Genomic DNA, 19,759 nt, shown 5'->3' with positions numbered 1-19,759 from the left:
GCGTCGAGGAGGAACGAAGCGGGGTCACGCCTAATCGAAGCTGGCAGACCCCGTACCTGCAATATCTCCACCGAGGAGAGCTACCCCTCGACCGGGCCGAGGCTCGGCGGGTGGCGCGGCGTGCCAAGTCGTTCGTCTTGCTGGAAGATGAGAAGGAGCTCTACCACCACAGCCCCTCCGGCATCCTCCAGCGGTGCATCTCCATCACCGAAGGTCAGGAACTCCTGCGAGAGATACACTCAGGGGCTTGCGGCCATCACGCAGCGCCTCGAGCCCTTGTCGGGAATGCTTTCCGGCAAGGCTTCTACTGGCCGACGGCGGTGGCCGACGCTACCAGAATCGTCCGCACCTGCGAAGGGTGTCAATTCTACGCGAGGCAGACCCACCTGCCCGCTCAGGCTCTGCAGACGATACCCATCACCTGGCCTTTTGCTGTGTGGGGTCTGGATCTCGTCGACCCCTTGCAGAAGGCACCCGGGGGCTACACGCACCTGCTGGTCGCCATCGACAAATTCTCCAAGTGGATCGAGGTCTGACCCCTGAACAGCATCAGGTCCGAGCAGGCGGTGGCGTTCTTCACCAACATCATCCATCGCTTCGGGGTCCCGAACTCCATCATCACCGACAACGGCACCCAGTTCACCGGCAGAAAGTTCCTGGGCTTCTGCGAGGATCATCACATCCGGGTGGACTGGGCTGCCGTGGCTCACCCCATGTCAAATGGGCAAGTAGAGCGTGCCAACGGCATGATTCTACAAGGGCTCAAGCCTCGGATCTACAACGACCTCAACAAGTTCGGCAAGCGATGGATGAAGGAACTCCCCTCGGTGGTCTGGAGTCTGAAGACTACGCCAAGCCGAGCCACGGGCTTCACGCCGTTCTTCCTACTCTACGGGGCCGAGGCTGTCTTGCCCACAGACCTGGAATACGGTTCCCCGAGGACGAGGGCCTACACCGACCAAAGCAACCAAGTTAGCCGAGAAGACTCGCTGGACCAGTCGGAGGAGGCTCGGGATAAGGCCTTGCTACACTCGGCGCGGTACCAGCAGTCCCTGCGACGCTACCACACCCGAGGGGTCCGGTCCCGAGACCTCCAGGTGGGCGACCTGGTGCTTCGGCTGCGACAAGACGCCCGAGGGCGGCACAAGCTCACGCCTCCCTGGGAGGGGCCATTCGTCATCGCTAAGGTTCTGAAGCCCGGAACGTACAAGCTGGCCAACAGTCAAGGCGAGGTCTACGGCAACGCCTGGAGCATCCAACAGCTACGTCGCTTCTACCCTTAAGATGTTTTCAAGTTGATCATATACCTCGCACCCACGCAAAGTTTAGTCATCAAGGAAGGGTCGGCCTCGCCTCGGCAAAGCCCGACCCTCCCTCGGGGGCTAAAAGGGGGGAACCCCCTCTGCGTCGAAATTGGGGAACCTCTTTGCGTCCAAAATTTTCAATCAAAAAAGCTTTTGCGTTCCCCCGGCTATGTCGGAAGCAAGGCCCCAAGGAGCGAACGTGGGTGCATGTAAGTGGCAAGGCCGACTGAGCCGAGGGACTCCTACGCCTCCGGGTTAGGAACACCTCACTCGTCACCCACCGCGAAAAGTGACCCCTACTTGGGGAAACCACCCTGTTACTAACAGGCGAAGCCGGACACGCAAAATAAAAAGGAAAGGAGTACAACTTCATGCAACGGTAACAAAGTGTTCAGGCCTCAGCGGCCGCAGAAAGACACACGTGCATCCGACAGAAACTGTTCCAACAGAGTTAGGCGTCGCCTTGGGAAGGAGCCGCGCCTTCGGCTTCATCCCCACCATCGGCCAAGTCCATCCCGGCTTCCGGCGACGGCGCAGGTGGGAGGATCTCTGCCTCAAAGGTGGTCGCCAGCACTGCGCTCGGACCCGCGGCGGCCGCATCGAGCCTCTGGACTTCTGCCAGGGCGGCTTCATCTTCGTCGGGAAGGCAATACCCCTCGCTAACCCGCTCCAGGTCCACAACGTAGTGGGAAGCGAGTACGGCGAAGGCCCGCCTGACGCCGTGGTGTAACGCCTCGCGGAGTCTACTGCGCACATGATCGCCCAAGACTTGAAGGCGACTTCGAGGGGAGCTTCCTGAGGGGACGTCGCCGGAGCCAAGGACCCGGTAAACGTCCGAGACGGCCTCGGACATGGCCGCATGGTCGTTTTCCCTCTGCTCGGCCGCCCCGGCAAGCGCCTCGGCAAGTGCCTTGGCGGACTCATCGAGGGCGGACTTGAGCTCTGCGTACAGCCAAAGGAAGGATCTCAAACACAAGCAGAGGAAACAAGCAGGAACGAAAACCGAAGATGGCCAAGGCGTACCTCCGGCTCGGGCACGCTGCTCCGAGGCTGCGACCTGGGCTACGGCTAGGTCGGCCGCAAGGGTTTCAGCCCGGCTTTCGCCCTCGGCAGCCCGGCCCCGAGATTGGTCCCGCTCCTTGACGACCCGGTCGAACTCCAACTGCTGTCGTTGCGCTTCTGCGCGCGCCACGGCCGCCTCCGCGCGCGCCGCTGCTGCCTCGGCTCTCAGATCGGTACAGAGCAACCGAAGGTCCGCCACCTCGGCACCCTGCTGAGAGAGGCGCGCAGTAGCCCCGGCAAGCGAGGTCCTCAAAGATCGCAGCGAGCCCCAGACGTCGACCTCGCGGCGGATGAACGACGACTTGGCGGCGCTTCGATCCGTCAGATCCTGAGGGAAGGAAGCGGGGCGTCACGAAGGACGCCTTGGTCACAAAAGAGAAAAGGTATGCCTGAAACCGTTACCTGGAGGATTTTGGGGACGTCCCTGCAGAAAACCTCCAGCAACGACCGGAGCGACCCCACCGTTGCTTCGGCACACTCGCGGAGCTCGTCCCAGGACTGGTCCTCCCGCTCATCGTCGAGAACGAAGCCGGGATCCGAGGCCTCACGGGTCCTGAAAGGGAATTAGGCTTACACCTAGTTCCTAAATAATTTTGGTGGTTGAATTGCCCAACACAAATAATTGGACTAACTAGTTTGCCCAAGTGTGTAGATTATACAGGTGTAAAAGGTTTACCCTCAGCCAATAAAAAGACCAAGTTTTGGATTCAATAAAGGAGCAAAGGGGCAACCGAAGGCACCCCTGGTCTGGCGCACCGGACTGTCCGGTGTGCCACCGGACAGTGAACAGTACCTGTCCGGTGCACCAGGGGACTCAGACTCAAACTCGCCATCTTCGGGAATTTCCAGGGCGACTCGGCTATAATTCACCGGACTGTCCGGTGTACACCGGACAGTGTCCGGTGCGCCAAGGGAGGTCGGCCTCAGGAACTCGCCAGCTTCGGGAAACGCCAACGGCTTGCTCGCTAAAATTCACCGGACTGTCCGGTGTGCACCGGACTGTCCGGTGCGCCTCCGAAGCAACGGTCATCTCCGCGCCAACGGCTCTCTGCCGCGCATTTAATGCGCGCTCTGCGCGCGCAGAAGTCAGAATCGCCCATGCTGGCACACCGGACATCAAACAGTACCTGTCCGGTGTGCACCGGACACCCAGGCGGGCCCACAAGTCAGAAGCTCCAACGGTCAGAATCCAACGGCAGTGATGACGTGGCAGGGGGCACCGGACTGTCCGGTGTGCACCGGACTGTCCGGTGCGCCATCGAACAGACAGCCTTCCAACGGCCACTTTTGGTGGTTGGGGCTATAAATACCCCAACCACCCCACCATTCATTGCATCCAAGTTTCTCACTTCTCAACCACTTACAAGAGCTAGGCATTCAATTCTAGACACATACAAAGAGATCAAATCCTCTCCAATTCCACACAAGGCTTTAGTGATTAGCGAGAGAGATTTGCCGTGTTCTTTTGAGCTCTTGTGCTTGGATTGCTTTCTCTCTTTCATTCTTTCTTGTGATCAATACTCACTTGTAACCAAGGCAAGAGACACCAATTGTGTGGTGGTCCTTGCGGGGAGGTTTTGCTCCCGGTTGATTTGAGAAGAGAAAGCTCACTCGGTCCGAGGGACCGTTTGAGAGAGGGAAAGGGTTGAAAAAGACCCGGCCTTTGTGGCCTCCTCAACGGGGAGTAGGTTTGCAAGAACCGAACCTCGGTAAAACAAATCTCCGTGTCTCACTTGCACATTCGCTTGGGATTTGCTTTGCACCCTCTCTTGCGGACTCGTTTCTTATTACTAACGCTAACCCCGGTTTGTAGTTGTGTTTATATTTGTAATTTCAGTTTCGCCCTATTCACCCCCCCTCTAGGCGACTATCAATTGGTATCAAAGCCCGGTGCTTCATTAGAGCCTAACCGCTCGAAGTGATGTCGGGAGATCACGCCAAGAAGGAGATGGAGACCGGCGAAAAGCCCACTACAAGCCACGGGAGCACTTCATCAGAAGAGTCCCGCACCAAGAGGAAGGAGAAGAAGAAGGACTCCTCCAAACGGAAGGAGAAAAAGTCTTCCTCTTCTCACCACAAAGAGAAGAAGGAAAAATCTTCTTCCCACAAGCCGCATCGGAAAGGCGACAAGCACAAAAGGATGAGGAAAGTGGTCTACTACGAGACCGACACTTCATCGACATCGACCTCCGACTCCGATGCGCCCTCCGTCACTTCTAAGCGCCAAGAGCGCAAGAAGTATAGTAAGATCCCCCTACACTACCCTCGCATTTCCAAACATACACCTTTACTTTCCGTCCCATTAGGCAAACCACCAACTTTTGATGGTGAAGATTACGCTAGGTGGAGCGATTTAATGCGATTTCATCTAACCTCGCTCCACAAAAGCATATGGGATGTTATTGAGTTTGGTGTACAGGTACCGTCAGTAGGGGATGAGGACTATGATGAGGATGAGGTGGCCCAAATCGAGCACTTCAACTCCCAAGCCACAACCATACTCCTTGCCTCTCTAAGCAAAGAGGAATACAACAAAGTGCAAGGGTTGAAAAATGCAAAGGAGATTTGGGACCTACTCAAGACGGCGCACGAGGGTGATGAACTCACCAAGATCACCAAGCGGGAAACAATCGAGGGGGAGCTCGGTCGTTTTCGTCTTCGCCAAGGGGAAGAGCCACAAGACATGTACAACCGGCTCAAAACCTTGGTGAACCAAGTGCGCAACCTCGGGAGCATAAAGTGGGACGACCACGAGGTGGTTAAGGTTATTCTAAGATCTCTCATTTTCCTTAACCCCACTCAAGTTCAATTGATTCGTGGTAATCCTAGATACACTAAAATGACCCCCGAGGAAGTTATCGGGAATTTTGTGAGCTTTGAATGTATGATCAAAGGCTCCAAGAAAATCAACGAGCTTGACGAACCATCCACATCCGAGGCGCAACCGGTAGCCTTCAAGGCAACGGAGGACAAGAAGGAGGAGTCTACACCAAGTAGACAACCAATCGACGCCTCCAAGCTCGACAATGAGGAAATGGCGCTCGTCATCAAGAGCTTTCGCCAAATCCTCAAGCAAAGGAGGGGGAAGGATTACAAGTCCCGCTCCAAGAAGGTTTGCTACAAGTGTGGTAAGCCCGGTCATTTTATTGCTAAATGTCCTATATCTAGTGACAGTGACCGAGGTGACGACAAGAAGGGGAGGCGAAAGGAGAAGAAGAAGTACTACAAGAAGAAGGGCGGCGATGCCCATGTTTGTCGGGAATGGGATTCCGACGATAGCTCAAGCGACTCCTCCGACGACGAGGACGTCGCCAACATCGCCGTCACCAAGGGACTCCTCTTCCCCAACGTCGGCCACAAGTGCCTCATGGCAAAGGACGGCAAAAAGAAGGTTAAATCTAACTCCTCCACTAAATATGAATCCTCTAGTGATGATAATGCTAGTAATGAGGAGGATAATTTGCGTTCCCTTTTTGCCAACCTTAACATAGCTCAAAAGGAAAAATTAAATGAATTGGTTAGTGCTATTCATGAAAAGGATGACCTTTTGGACTCCCAAGAGGATTGTCTAATTAAAGAAAACAAAAAACATGTTAAGGTTAAAAAGGCTTATGCTCTTGAAATTGAGAAATGTGAAAAATTATCTAGTGAGCTAAGCACTTGTCGTGAGATGATTGACAACCTTAGAAATGAAAATGCTATTTTAAATGCTAAGGTTGATTCACATGTTTGTAATGTTTCAATTCCCAATCTTAGAGATAATAATGTTGACTTGCTTGCTAAGATTGATGAATTGAATGTATCTCTTGCTAGCCTTAGATTAGAGAATGAAAATTTAATTGCTAAGGCTAAAGATTTTGATGTTTGCAAAGTTACAATTTCCAATCTTAAAGATAAAAATGATATTCTTCATGCTAAGATTATGGAACTTGATTCTTGCAAACCCTCTACATCTACCATTGAGCATGTCACTATTTGTGCTAGATGTAGAGATATTGACGTTAATGCTATTCATGATCACATGATCTTAATTAAGCAACAAAATGATCATATAGCTAAACTTGATGCTAAAATTGCCGAGCACAACTTAGAAAATGAGAAATTTAAATTTGCTCGTAGCATGCTTTATAATGGGAGACGCCCTGGCATTAAGGATGGCATTGGCTTCCAAAGGGGAGACAATGTCAAAATTAGTGCCCCTCCTAAAAGATTGTCAAATTTTGTTAAGGGCAAGGCTCCCATGCCTCAGGATAACGAGGGTTACATTTTATACCCTGCCGGTTATCCCGAGGACAAAATTAGGAAAATTCATTCTAGGAAGTCTCACTCTGGCCCTAATCATGCTTTTATGTATAAGGGTGAGACATCTAGCTCTAGGCAACCAACCCGTGCCAAGTTGCCTAGAAAGAAAACTCCTAATGCATCAAATGATCATGCCATTTCATTTAAAACTTTTGATGCTTCTTATGTGCTTACTAACAAATCCGGCAAAGTAGTTGCCAAGTTTGTTGGGGGCAAACACAAGGGTTCCAAGACTTGTGTTTGGGTACCCAAAGTTCTTGTGTCTAATGCCAAAGGACCCAAAACCGTTTGGGTACCTAAAGTCAAGAACTAAAATTGTTTTGTAGGTTTATGCATCCGGGGGCTCAAGTTGGATACTCGACAGCGGGTGCACAAACCACATGACCGGGGAGAAAAGGATGTTCTCCTCATATGAGAAAAACCAAGATCCCCAACGAGCTATCACATTCGGGGATGGAAATCAAGGTTTGGTCAAAGGACTTGGTAAAATTGCTATATCTCCTGACCATTCTATTTCCAATGTTTTTCTTGTTGATTCTTTAGATTACAACTTGCTTTCTGTTTCCCAATTATGTCAAATGGGCTACAACTGTCTTTTTACTGATACAGGTGTCACTGTCTTTAGAAGAAGTGATGATTCAATAGCATTCAAGGGTGTGTTAGAGGGTCAGCTATACTTAGTAGATTTTGATAAAGCTGAACTTGACACATGCTTAATTGCTAAGACTAACATGGGTTGGCTCTGGCACCGCCGACTAGCCCATGTTGGGATGAAGAATCTTCATAAGCTTCTAAAGGGAGAGCACATTTTAGGATTAACAAATGTTCATTTTGAGAAAGACAGGATTTGTAGCGCATGCCAGGCCGGGAAGCAAGTTGGAGTCCATCATCCACACAAGAACATCATGACGACCGACAGGCCGCTTGAGCTACTCCACATGGATCTTTTCGGCCCGATTGCTTACATAAGCATCGGCGGGAGTAAGTATTGTCTTGTAATAGTGGATGATTATTCTCGCTTCACTTGGGTATTCTTTTTACAGGAAAAATCTCAAACCCAAGAGACCTTAAAGGGATTCTTGAGACAGGCTCAAAATGAGTTCGGCTTAAGGATCAAGAAAATAAGAAGCGACAACGGGACGGAGTTCAAGAACTCACAAATTGAAGGCTTCCTTGAGGAGGAGGGCATCAAGCATGAGTTCTCCTCTCCCTACACGCCACAACAAAATGGTGTAGTGGAGAGAAAGAATCGAACTCTATTGGACATGGCAAGAACCATGCTTGATGAGTACAAGACACCGGACCGGTTTTGGGCCGAAGCAGTCAACACCGCCTGCTACGCCATCAACCGGTTATATCTTCACCGAATCCTCAAGAAGACATCATATGAACTCCTAACCGGTAAAAAGCCCAACATTTCATACTTTAGAGTTTTTGGTAGCAAATGCTTTATTCTTGTTAAAAGAGGTAGAAAATCTAAATTTGCTCCTAAAACTGTAGAAGGCTTTTTACTAGGATATGATTCAAACACAAGGGCATATAGAGTCTTTAACAAGTCCTCAGGACTTGTTGAAGTTTCTTGTGACGTTGTGTTTGATGAGACTAACGGCTCTCAAGTAGAGCAAGTTGATCTTGATGAGATAGGTGAAGAACAGGCTCCATGCATAGCGCTAAGGAACATGTCCATTAGGGATGTGTGTCCTAAGGAATCCGAAGAGCCTCCACATGCACAAGATCAACCATCCTCCTCCACGCAAGCATCTCCACCAACTCAAAATGAGGATGAGGCTCAAGTTGATGAAGGACAAAATCAAGAAGATGAGCCACCTCAAGATAATGGCAATGATCAAGGGGGAGATACAAATGATCAAGAAAAGGAGGATGAGGAAGAACCAAGGCCGCCACACCCAAGAGTCCACCAAGCAATCCAACGAGATCACCCCGTCGACACCATCCTCGGCGACATTCATAAGGGGGTAACTACTCGATCTCGGGTTGCACATTTTTGTGAGCATTACTCTTTTGTTTCCTCTATTGAACCACACAGGGTGGAGGAAGCACTTCAAGATTCGGATTGGGTGATGGCGATGCAAGAGGAGCTCAACAACTTCACGAGGAATGAGGTATGGCATTTGGTTCCACGTCCTAACCAAAATGTTGTAGGAACCAAATGGGTCTTTCGCAACAAGCAAGATGAGCATGGTGTGGTGACAAGGAACAAAGCACGACTTGTGGCCAAGGGATATTCCCAAGTCGAAGGTTTGGATTTCGGTGAAACCTATGCACCCGTAGCTAGGCTTGAGTCAATTCGCATATTATTGGCCTATGCTACTTACCATGGCTTTAAGCTTTATCAAATGGACGTGAAAAGTGCCTTCCTCAACGGACCAATCAAGGAAGAGGTCTATGTTGAGCAACCTCCCGGCTTTGAAGACAGTGAGTATCCTAACCATGTCTATAGGCTCTCTAAGGCGCTTTATGGGCTCAAGCAAGCCCCAAGAGCATGGTATGAATGCCTAAGAGATTTCCTTATTGCTAATGGCTTCAAAGTCGGCAAGGCCGATCCTACTTTATTCACTAAAACTCTTGACAATGATTTGTTTGTGTGCCAAATTTATGTTGATGATATTATATTTGGGTCTACTAACGAATCTACATGTGAAGAATTTAGTAGGATCATGACACAGAAATTCGAGATGTCTATGATGGGGGAGTTGAAGTATTTTCTAGGATTTCAAGTCAAACAACTCCAAGAGGGCACATTCATTTGCCAAACAAAGTATACTCAAGACATTCTGAGCAAGTTTGGAATGAAGGATGCCAAGCCCATCAAAACTCCCATGGGAACAAATGGGCATCTCGACCTCGACACGGGAGGTAAGTCCGTGGATCAAAAGGTATACCGGTCGATGATTGGTTCATTGCTTTATTTATGTGCATCTCGACCGGACATTATGCTTTCCGTCTGCATGTGTGCAAGATTCCAAGCCGACCCTAAGGAATCACACCTTACGGCCGTAAAACGAATCTTGAGATATTTGGCTTATACACCTAAGTTTGGGCTTTGGTACCCTCGGGGATCCACTTTTGATTTGATTGGTTATTCGGATGCCGATTGAGCGGGGTGTAAGATTAATAGGAAGAGCACATCGGGGACTTGCCAGTTCTTGGGAAGATCCTTGGTGTCATGGGCTTCAAAGAAGCAAAATTCGGTCGCTCTTTCCACCGCCGAAGCCGAGTACATTGCCGCAGGTCATTGTTGCGCGCAATTGCTTTGGATGAGGCAAACCCTGCGGGACTACGGTTACAAATTAACCAAAGTCCCTTTGCTATGTGATAATGAGAGTGCAATCAAAATGGCCGACAATCCCGTCGAGCATAGCCGCACTAAGCACATAGCCATTCGGTATCATTTTCTTAGGGATCACCAACAAAAGGGAGATATCGAGATTTCTTATATTAACACTAAAGATCAATTAGCCGATATCTTTACAAAGCCTCTTGATGAACAAACTTTTACCAAACTTAGGCATGAGCTCAATATTCTTGATTCTAGAAATTTCTTTTGCTAAACTTGCACACATAGCTCATTTATATACCTTTGATCATATCTATTTCATATGCTATGACTAATGTGTTTTTCAAGTGTATTTCAAACCAAGTCATAGGTGTATTGAAAGGAAATTGGAGTCTTCGGCGAAGACAAAGGCTTCCACTCCGTAACTCATCCTTCGCCATCGCTCTAAGAAAAGGACCTTGTCTTTGGGGGAGAGAGTAAGAGCCCAAAGCAAAAGGACCGGACTTCATCTTTGGTATAATCTTAACTCATTTGTTTATGACCAAAGGGGAAGAACTTACTTCATGGGCTCTAATGATTCCGTTTTTGGCGATTCATGCCAAAGGGGGAGAAAGTATGAGCCCAAAGCAAACGGACCGCACCACCACCATTTTCAAAAACTTCGTGTTTCCAAGAATATTATCAATTGGTTTTCCTACTATGTTCAAAAGGGGGAGAAAGTAGTATTTCAAAAATATATCAAAACCCTCTTGAACACTAAGAGGTGGATCTCATTTAGGGGGAGTTTTGTTAAGTCAAAGGAAAAGCATTTGAAACAGGGGGAGAAAATTTCAAATCTTGAAAAATGCCTTGCAAACTCTTATTCATTTACCTTTGACTATTTGCAAAAGATCTTTGAAATGGACTTACAAAAGAATTTGCAAAAACAAAACATGTGGTGCAAAAGTGGTCCAAAATGTTAAAAATGAAAGAAACAATCCATGCATATCTTGTAAGTATTTATATTGGCTCAATTCCAAGCAACCTTTACACTTACATTATGCAAACTAGTTCAATCATGCACTTCTATATTTGCTTTGGTTTGTGTTGGCATCAATCACCAAAAAGGGGGAGATTGAAAGGGAATTAGGCTTACACCTAGTTCCTAAATAATTTTGGTGGTTGAATTGCCCAACACAAATAATTGGACTAACTAGTTTGCCCAAGTGTGTAGATTATACAGGTGTAAAAGGTTTACCCTCAGCCAATAAAAAGACCAAGTTTTGGATTCAATAAAGGAGCAAAGGGGCAACCGAAGGCACCCCTGGTCTGGCGCACCGGACTGTCCGGTGTGCCACCGGACAGTGAACAGTACCTGTCCGGTGCACCAGGGGACTCAGACTCAAACTCGCCATCTTCGGGAATTTCCAGGGCGACTCGGCTATAATTCACCGGACTGTCCGGTGTACACCGGACAGTGTCCGGTGCGCCAAGGGAGGTCGGCCTCAGGAACTCGCCAGCTTCGGGAAACGCCAACGGCTTGCCCGCTAAAATTCACCGGACTGTCCGGTGTGCACCGGACTGTCCGGTGCGCCTCCGAAGCAACGGTCATCTCCGCGCCAACGGCTCTCTGCCGCGCATTTAATGCGCGCTCTGCGCGCGCAGAAGTCAGAATCGCCCATGCTGGCACACCGGACATCAAACAGTACCTGTCCGGTGTGCACCGGACACCCAGGCGGGCCCACAAGTCAGAAGCTCCAACGGTCAGAATCCAACGGCAGTGATGACGTGGCAGGGGGCACCGGACTGTCCGGTGTGCACCGGACTGTCCGGTGCGCCATCGAACAGACAGCCTTCCAACGGCCACTTTTGGTGGTTGGGGCTATAAATACCCCAACCACCCCACCATTCATTGCATCCAAGTTTCTCACTTCTCAACCACTTACAAGAGCTAGGCATTCAATTCTAGACACATACAAAGAGATCAAATCCTCTCCAATTCCACACAAGGCTTTAGTGATTAGCGAGAGAGATTTGCCGTGTTCTTTTGAGCTCTTGCGCTTGGATTGCTTTCTCTCTTTCATTCTTTCTTGTGATCAATACTCACTTGTAACCAAGGCAAGAGACACCAATTGTGTGGTGGTCCTTGCGGGGAGGTTTTGCTCCCGGTTGATTTGAGAAGAGAAAGCTCACTCGGTCCGAGGGACCGTTTGAGAGAGGGAAAGGGTTGAAAAAGACCCGGCCTTTGTGGCCTCCTCAACAGGGAGTAGGTTTGCAAGAACCGAACCTCGGTAAAACAAATCTCCGTGTCTCACTTGCACATTCGCTTGGGATTTGCTTTGCACCCTCTCTTGCGGACTCGTTTCTTATTACTAACGCTAACCCCGGTTTGTAGTTGTGTTTATATTTGTAATTTCAGTTTCGCCCTATTCACCCCCCCTCTAGGCGACTATCAGGTCCGAAACCGGAGCAACTGGCGTCGGCCCTCGGAGCTCCGCCGCACAGCGACGAGGCTGCCGCCCGGCGGGACGGATCGCGCCTCCACGCCCCCTCTTCCGAGGCACCGAGCGCCGACGCCTCAGCCGTCTCGACGTCGGCAGCAGCCGGTCGCTCCCCGACTGGGACGGCGGCGACTTCAGTAGCGACAGGTGCCGGCATCGCCGACACGTCCGGTGGGCCCGGGGCCACGTCCGCGTCAGCCGCCACCCCTATCACAATGGCCGCCCCAGCAGAAGCGCCAGCCTCGGGAACCCGCTCTGCGGCGACTGGTTGCTGCCTGAGCCCCCTGCTGTGGAGCGCCTTGCGAGAAGGTCACCTAAACGGCAAGGCCCGGAGCGGCGCTGGCCGCGCAAGCCGATGTCATCTTAAGGGCCTTCCGGGGCGCCAGGTCAGTCAGCCCATGGCTTCGCTTGCTGAGAAAAAAAAAGAAAAATCACGGCCGGGACATGCGAATGAAAAGCCAGGACGAAGACATTCCAGGATACTCACCCGCTCCGGGCCATGATCAACCGTGCCTGGGGGGAGGTCTCTCGAATCTCGACCCCCGGAGCCGCCGCCGAGGTCCGCTTCGCCGGCAGCTTCGGCATCACCCTCGCTTTGGGCGCCCTGGACGCCTGGGAAGCGAGCTGCTCAGGCACTGCCACGACGACCTGGGGGTCGCTCCCCTGCGCTGCCGGCGTGGGCGGCGGCTCTCAGGGAGCAGACGCCCCGGCCTGGCTCCCCGGTGTCGCCTCAGCTCCTCCAGCCGAGGGGTCAAGTACCCTCTCGGATTTGCCCCCGCTCCTCGGGCCGGGACCCCGGCGTCCCGACTCCGAGGACTGACGGCATCAACCCGCTCGGGGGCTGGTTTGATGGCTCCTGGCCTAACCCCAAATCAGGGCTGAGGCCAAGGCGGGCAGCCATGTCGTCTTCCTCATCATCATCTTCATCATCGTCATCGTCGTCGGGCGTTTCCGGCGACGGCTCCCTCGGGAGCCCCTCCCTCTCCTGCCGGCGACGAAGCTTTTCCAAGGCGTCCCGAGCCCGCCTCCGCTCGCGGGCCCGGGCCTTCTCTGCGTCCTTCTTTTTCTTCTTCTCCTCCGCGGCGACCCGCCGCGCTGCTCGGTCCGCCGCATCTTGCGGGACCCGTGGCAGGGAAGACTTGTGCCACCCTACCTCCTGAAGACGGGTGGAAATCCCGACCTTAGAAACCAGGGGCAATCCGACGCAAGAAGAAAGGAGTGGACACTCACCAGAGTCACGCACCCTTGGTCAGGGCGCATCAAAGGCTGGGAGAAGGCGCTGGGGTCCGACTTCCCAACGCAACGGACACCCGCCCGTGGAGGACGTCGAGGGGAAGAGGATCAGATGACATCCGCGAGCCCTCCAAGTCCGCCTCCGGTGTCATTTCCCAAAGCGGCAGCCGTCGCTCCGCCAAGGGAAGCACCCTCCGGCGGTGGATGGCGGCAATCACCCCTGCAGTGGTGAGTCCCCCCTTCCGCAACGCCTCTAAGGCCTTGAGGAGGGGTTCGAGGTTCTTCTGTCTTTCGTGAGGGGTCCCGTGGCGCCAAGCATCAGCGGCGGCGGTGACTACTCGCTGAGAGAACGGCGGGAGCAACTCGCCGTCATTCCGGAGGTAGAACCACCGGCGCTGCCACCCCTTGTTCGAGGACGCGAGGATGGCGGGAATATACAGCGACGCCCGCGACTGCCTCAGCAGGAGGGTGCAGCTGCCGGCCCGCACCGCTGCGCGGACCTTCCTCTCCCCCGTCGGTGAGGCAAAAAGCTCCGCAAAAAAGAGATGGGTCCACAGATCCCAATGGGGGGCAATTCCCAAGTACCCCTTGCACACCGCTACGAAGATGGCGGCCTGCGAGATGGAGTTGGGGCTGAGGTTGTGCAACTCCACCCCGTAGTGGTGCAGGATCGCCCGCATGAAGCGGCTCACCAGCACACCAAATCCCCGCTCGTGGAAGGAGACGAAGCTCACGATGTACCCCGGCGGTGGGGATGGAGCGGCTCCGCCCACGGGGGGAATCCATTCTGGTCGCTTCTCATCGGTGAGAGGGCGAAGTAAACCCTCGCCGACAAGATCCTCCAGATCACTCGCCATCACCGTAGAGAAAGGCCATGGGTCGCGCGGCGAGATGATGGTCACCCGGTCAGCCATCGCCGAGCGGAAGGGGTGGCGGCGCAAGGGACAGGGAGGGCGGTTTCCTTTTCTCTGGCTAAGTCTCTCAGGCTGCGAAAAACCTAAGAGGAAGACAGGAAGTGGAGCAAAGAACCATCGCCAGACCCTCTCCCGAGTATATGAAGACCAAGGCACGACCGGTTCAAACGTTCCGCCCGGACCGGACGTGGGATTCAAAAACGCGAAGCGAAACAGCCGTCCCTCGAACGGCTCGCGCACGCGCAACGGTCGCTCCTCCAACCACTTGCCCCGTCGCATTAACTCCGCGGCGGGACAGGCGGCACCTCTGGCAGGAGGAGCGGGCGACGCTTCGCCTTCGTCACAATGACCGCGTCAAAAAAGGTACGCCGCATCGTTCGATTTCGTATCCTTTTCTGTTTTTCCTCTTTCTCTCTCTTGCAACAGGGACCGGGAAAGGGGGATACCCCGAAAAGGATCCTTCCCCGAGAAGGAACCAGGCTCCGAGCCCCCCTACTGATCAGAGGTTCGAAGGCTGGCCCCCCGGAAGGGTTCGACAGCCGCCTCAGATCGCGTGGGCCCTACACCCACTACTGGTCAGAGGTTCGAAGGCCGGCCCCTCGAAAGGGTTCCACGGCCGCCTCAGGCTACTCGGGCTCCGCGCCCATTACTGATCAGGGGTTCGAAGGCTGGCCCCCGAAGGGTTCACAGCCGCCTCAGACGCCGAGCGAGGGATGACCATGGGTACGTTCGATACATAACCAAGGCTCGGGCTGCGCTCCCGAGGTACCCTAGGACATTTCTGAGACCAGCGGGAACGATCTTGTAACAGAATCCCATCTGAGGGAGGCATCGAGCCCTCGGACCCCGTCACCAGGGGACCGGGTCTGGCAAATCACCCGCAGGTACTTTTGGGCGTGCCTCTGGGCCCCTAGCCGACCCCTAACGAACGGGGCACGGACGTCCACTCGGATTACCCGCTTGCAGCTCATCGGAGACACCATGTTCGGCGCCCATCGAGGGCGACATGGCGCTTTCCCCCCCTCCTCCTTGCGGAAAGGCGACGCAGGGGCGTATGTAAAAAAGTCGAGTCTGTCCCTGATCGCCCTCTCGCCCTGAGCAGAGGCTCGGGGGCTGCTCTCGCAAACCCGGCTCCGGCCGAACCGTTGACAGCGTCAACATACCAGCCCGAGAACTTGGGACCCGAGCGTACACCTGGGCTACGGCCAGCTCGCATGAGGGAACGACCAGACCAGCCGAAGCATTACACGAGGCATTAAGACCTCGAAGGAGTGAAACCACTCCTCCGAGGCCTCGGGGGCTACACCCGGCGGGTGCGCTCGCGCGCACCCACCGGAACAAAACGCAACCGAGAAAGGCTGGTCCCCTTGCAAAAAAGTGCGACGAAAGCCTCCAAGCGAGTGCAAACACTCCCTTCGAGGCTCGGGGGCTACTGTCGGGGACCATAATTAGGGGTACCCTCAAGGCTCCTAATTCTCAGCTGGTAACCCCCATCAGCACAAAGCTGCAAAGGCCTGATGGGTGCGATTAAGTCAGGGATCAGTCCATTCGAGGGACACGATCACGCCTCGCCCGAGCCTAGCCTCGGACAAGGGCAGCCGACCCCGGAGGATTTCCGTCTCGCCCGAGGCCCCCTTCAGCGGCGAACATATTCCCGGCTCGCCCGAGGCCCTGCCTTCGCTAAGAAGCAACCCTGACCAAATCGCCGCACCGACCGACCAAGTCGCAGGAGCATTTAATGCAAAGGTGGCCTGACACCCTTATCCTGACGCGCGCCCCCCAGCCGGCAGAGCCGAAGTGACCGCCGTCGCTTCGCCGCTCCACTGACCGGCCTGACAGAAGGACAGCGCCGCCTGCGCCACTCCGACTGCGGTGCCACTTGACAGAGTGAGACTGAGAGGCAGTCAGGCCCGGCCAAAGGCTCCATAGGAAGCTCCGGCTCGCCCGACCCCAGGGCTCGGACTCGGGCTAAGTCCCAGAAGACGGCGAACTCCGCCCGACCCAGGGCTCGGACTCGGGCTAAGTCCCAGAAGACGGCGAACTCCGCTCCACCCGACCCAGGGCTCGGACTCAGGCTAAGTCCCGGAAGACGGCGAACTCCGCTCCGCCCGACCCAGGGCTCGGACTCGGGCTAAGTCCCGGAAGACGGCGAACTCCGCTCCGCTAGACCCAGGGCTCGGACTCGGGCTAAGTCCCGGAAGACGGCGAACTCCGCCCGACCCAGGGCTCGGACTCGGGCTAAGTCCCAGAAGACGGCGAACTCCGCTCCACCCGACCCAGGGCTCGGACTTGGGCTCGGCCCCAGAAGACAACGATCTCCGCCTCGCCCGACCCAGGGCTCAGACTTGGGCTCGGCCCCAGAAGACGACGAACTCCGCTTCGCTCGACCCCAGGGCTCGGACTCTGCCCCGACACCAGCCGGCAATCTCCGCCTCGCCCGACCCAGGGGCTCGGACTCGACCTCGGCTTCGGAGGAGCTTCCACATCGCCCAACCTAGGGCGCAAACCAGCCACGTCAACAGGAGGCGCCATCATCACCCTACCCCGAGCTGACTTGGGCCACAGGGAACAAGACCGGCGTCCCATCTGGCTCGCTCCGCCAGATAGGCAATGATGGCGCCCCGCATGCTGTGTGACGACGGCGGCTCTCAGCCCCCTTACGGAAGCAAGAGGACGTCAGCAAGGACTCAACCGCTCCGACAGCTGTCCCTCCGCCAAGCTCCATCGCTCCTTCGACGGCCACGACATCACACCAGCTGGGTGCCAAGATCTCTCCGGCTGCCACAACGGCATGTACCTAGGGCGCTAGCTCTCCTCCGCTAGACACGTAGCACTCTGCTACACCCCCCATTGTACACCTGGATCCTCTCCTTGCGCCTATAAAAGGGAGGACCAGGGCCCTCCTAGAGAGGGTTGGCCGCGCGGGGACGAGGACGAGAACAGGCGCTCGCTGGAGGCTGCTCGCTCCCTCTCCCGCGTGGACGCTTGTAACCCCCTACTGCAAGCGCACCCGACCTAGGCGCGGGACGAACACGAAGGCCGCGGGATTCCCACCTCTCTCACGCTGGTCTCCGGCCGCGTCACTCTCCCCCCTTCGCGCTCGCCCTCGCGCTCGACCCATCTGGGCTGGGGCACGCGGCGACATTCACTCGTCGGCCCAGGGACCACCGGTCTCGGAACGCCGACAATTATTGTCTTGGTTCATATTGCATAACCATCGGAGCAATGAAAGCCTCACCCATTTTTGGATTGTCTAGATTGGTTTGACGCTGAAGAAGCTATTTGAAGAGGGTGTAGTGAAGCGACGAGATCTGTTTATCACCTCTAAGTTGTGGTATGCTCAAATCTCTGGTGATATTCCAATATTTATGTCTCATGCATCTCATTTTGGAAAAACTCGTACGAAAAGCATATTTCAGGTGGAATTTGGTCTTCAGTGCATATACACCTGCAATTTGTTGTTTCTATGTGAATTTTTTGTTTGAGTGTGACCATCAACAATTTGTGGCGACGTATAGCTGTCCCATGCACTATGGAGGTGCGTTGTTTCAAATTTATCTTAAATTCCTAGGCATGTTTTTCTAGGGGACTACCACAGTTCTCTTGAAATTGTGGTAAGAAAACTAATGACACTGAAACATACAAATTTCAGATTTTTCATGGGAGACTCACTGAAGCAGATGCACACAGATACTTGTTAGGCAAAGAGAAGAGCTGAAGATAGGATTAGCTTCTATCTATATTGCAGAGTTTGCTGGTACCAGGAAACACAAAAGAAATACAATACTCCTATCTAGCACCTGTCTAGATCTCCTTCCAGAAAGAAACCATAGGCTAAATGATGGGGCCACCAGCATAGCATGAGTATACAATGAGAGCAGATCATAACCACCAGCATTATAGCTGATTTTAAAAAGTAAGTGTTACTTTGAAAGTTTCTCCTTTTTAGGGTCACAAATGATTGGATTTTTTTGGTTATATACCATTTGTTTGCTTGCATTATAGTTGCTTTTTTGTGGTTTGAATCTAACAGGATTTTTCCTACTTTTGTTGTATTGTTTATTTTTTAGAAAAAAACACAGTAAAAATACGGACCTCCAGTTTATAAACACTCGACATGTAGACTAGCGAGATATAATATAGATTAAACAACAGTCAATAAATGATATTAGGAAGAAGCTTGTGTAGCATCGGTGGCCCTATGGGGGCATGCTATGTTCACAATGTATCAGTGGCCTTGTCAGTTTTATTTTGATCCCCTCAAGGCCTTGCAACCATTTCCCAAGCCACAATATCCAAGAGATGGCAATGTCACTCAAAGAAGCAGCTGTTCTTAGTATGTGATTTAGGAATTCAATGAATTATATCTATGTGTGGTTACACAAGTCCTATGATGACAATCTGTAACATGTGTATGCTTGTATTTGAACCTGAAACCTGTGTAGGCTGGTGTGAGATCTGTTTGTGGTATTTTTGGCAACCTGAAACCTATTTTCTATGCTGTGTATGTTGCTTTTTGGTAACCTGAAACCTGTTGTGTATGTTGTGCATACTACTTTGTAGAAACCTGAAATCTGTTTTGTATACAGCAGCTTCTATGCTGGTACGAGATTGAAACCATAGAAGGTGTTGTTTTGTATGCTGCTTGCATGCCCAAGGTCCCACAAAAGCTTCTATGGTTCAGACTAAAGAACCTACTGTTTTGTATGGCACATGGTTCCACAAGGTTACCAAAGAAGTTGATGTTTTGTATGTTTAACCTGAAACCCGTGTTTGCACAAGGTTCTGACAGCATCTTTCATGGTTCAGACAACAACTTCTGCATCAAATAGTTTTGTTCAGATTTAACATAGATTTATTCAAACTAAAAACTTTTTTCAACACAGATTCTGCGTTGTCCTAATATGGTGCCCGTAACGCCTCGAGTTCTAGTTTATATTTAGGGCTGCAGAAACCAATGGAGGCTGCTTCAAAGTTGTGCCAAAGAACATGATATATTGTTAATAGTGATATAAATCGGCGCATCTGCTCCAGACGAGATACCAAGGATCATAGATTCCATACAAGTAGACTAGGTGTTCCGTGCTACAAGTGCAAGATATGTGGTGTCGTGGTGAGCTGACCAGGGCGGACCTAGCTAGTTGTAGTTGTAGACTTGTAGTTGCT

At 52.5% G+C, this 19,759-nt stretch overlaps 1 long non-coding RNA gene across 1 annotated transcript; it reads left to right on the top strand.

The window, feature by feature from the left end:
- The first annotated feature begins 17,731 nt into the window (after nucleotides 1-17,731).
- Nucleotides 17,732-19,091, top strand: LOC103627374 (uncharacterized). Its single transcript, XR_553573.2, has 2 exons — nucleotides 17,732-18,131; nucleotides 18,246-19,091. It is a non-coding gene; the product is annotated as an uncharacterized lncRNA (long non-coding RNA).
- Nucleotides 19,092-19,759: the final 668 nt, after the last annotated feature.

Source organism: Zea mays, chromosome 5 (assembly GCF_902167145.1).
Source record: "Zea mays cultivar B73 chromosome 5, Zm-B73-REFERENCE-NAM-5.0, whole genome shotgun sequence".
NCBI lineage: Eukaryota > Viridiplantae > Streptophyta > Magnoliopsida > Poales > Poaceae > Zea > Zea mays.
Note: the sequence above shows the minus strand (reverse complement) of the source record. Positions and strands in the feature narration are given on the sequence as shown.